The sequence below is a fragment of the Penaeus chinensis genome, chromosome 32 (genome assembly GCF_019202785.1).
Source record: "Penaeus chinensis breed Huanghai No. 1 chromosome 32, ASM1920278v2, whole genome shotgun sequence".
NCBI lineage: Eukaryota > Metazoa > Arthropoda > Malacostraca > Decapoda > Penaeidae > Penaeus > Penaeus chinensis.
This window is the reverse complement of record NC_061850.1, coordinates 28,986,019-28,987,311: the sequence shown is the minus strand read 5'-3', so window position 1 is coordinate 28,987,311 and position 1,293 is coordinate 28,986,019. Positions and strand designations below refer to the sequence as shown.

The window sequence follows — 1,293 nt, the reverse complement described above, 5'->3', positions numbered from 1 at the left end:
TAGCTTGTTTAACGTGAATCAACACCACCACAGTTAACAGTTACGAAAGAAAAGAAAAATTAAGAAAAATTGATGATGATGAGGATGATAATAATAATAGTAATAATTATAATAATAATAATAATAATAATAATGATACTAATAATAATAATAATAATAATAATAATAATAATTATAATGATAATAATAGTAATAATAATAATAATAACAACAATATTGACAATAATAATAATAATAATAATGATAATAATAATAATAATAAAAATAATAATAACAATGATAAGAACAATAACAATAATAATAATAATAATAACAATAATAAAAATGATAATGATAATTTCATCATCATCATCTTCATAGTCATAGTCATAATCACAATAATAATAATAACAATTAATAAAAGCTTGAGGAATCATGAATGAGCACCCTGGATGTAGCAGCGAGATGAAGCCGTTGCTATGGAAACGACTTTTAGCGAACTAACACGTACGTTTTAATTTCGATGGTTTCTCATGGAGGCCTCTGTTTAGAGTATTTTTCTGTCTTTCTTTCTTTCTTTCTTTCTTTCTTTCTTACTTTCTTTCTTTCTTTCTTTCTTTCTTTCTTTCTTTCTTTCTTTCTTTCTTACTTTCTTTCTTTCTTTCTTTCTTTCTTTTCTTTTCTTTTCTTTATCTTTCTTTCTTTCTTTCTTTCTTTCTCTTTCTTTCTTTCTTTCTTTCTAAATAGTATGGGATTTTTGTCTTGGTTATAGCTATTACTGAACCCTGATTGATCGATGAAAATCTAATCATATCAATTCATTTCGTTGAGTTTCTTTTTTTTCTGTTCTCTTTCTTCTTTTTTTTCTCTTATTTTTTTTTTTTTTTTCTTTTGGTACATCAAAAACACTAATTTGACTTTCTATCGGACACCCTGTTGACAAGAAATACTGTAGTCACTTAAAATGGTCTTCTTTTCCTTCATCAGTTGCCTCCAAAGTTAGTTTGAAACACCGAAAAAAACTTTATTACACAACATAAATATGAAACACCTTTTTTTACTGCCAGTACATGTATTTTTTTCTTTTTTTTTTCTGTTTTATTCCTTTTCTAAAACGTAAGATGAAAAGGATTCTCATAGGGCTAAAATCCCTAAAAGAGAATCATTCCCATTAGGATTAATGCCATCCAGACTTCAAGCAGACACATCTTTATACTGACAGAACACATGAGATAAGAAGATCCTTGAGTTAATCTTCGCCTTGTAGTGGTCCCAGGCTGAAGAAAATGGTAATACTCGGTTCCACGTGTATAT

At 26.9% G+C, this 1,293-nt stretch overlaps 1 protein-coding gene across 1 annotated transcript in view; it reads right to left on the bottom strand.

Moving 5' to 3' along the window:
- Positions 1 to 311: 311 nt before the first annotated feature.
- Positions 312 to 1,293, bottom strand: part of LOC125042779 (neural cell adhesion molecule 1-A-like) — a 15,084-nt gene continuing 14,102 nt past the window's right edge. The window contains exon 10 of the mRNA XM_047638664.1: positions 312 to 1,293. This exon is cut by the window's right edge and continues 658 nt beyond it. The gene's annotated coding sequence lies outside the window, so the exon portion shown is untranslated.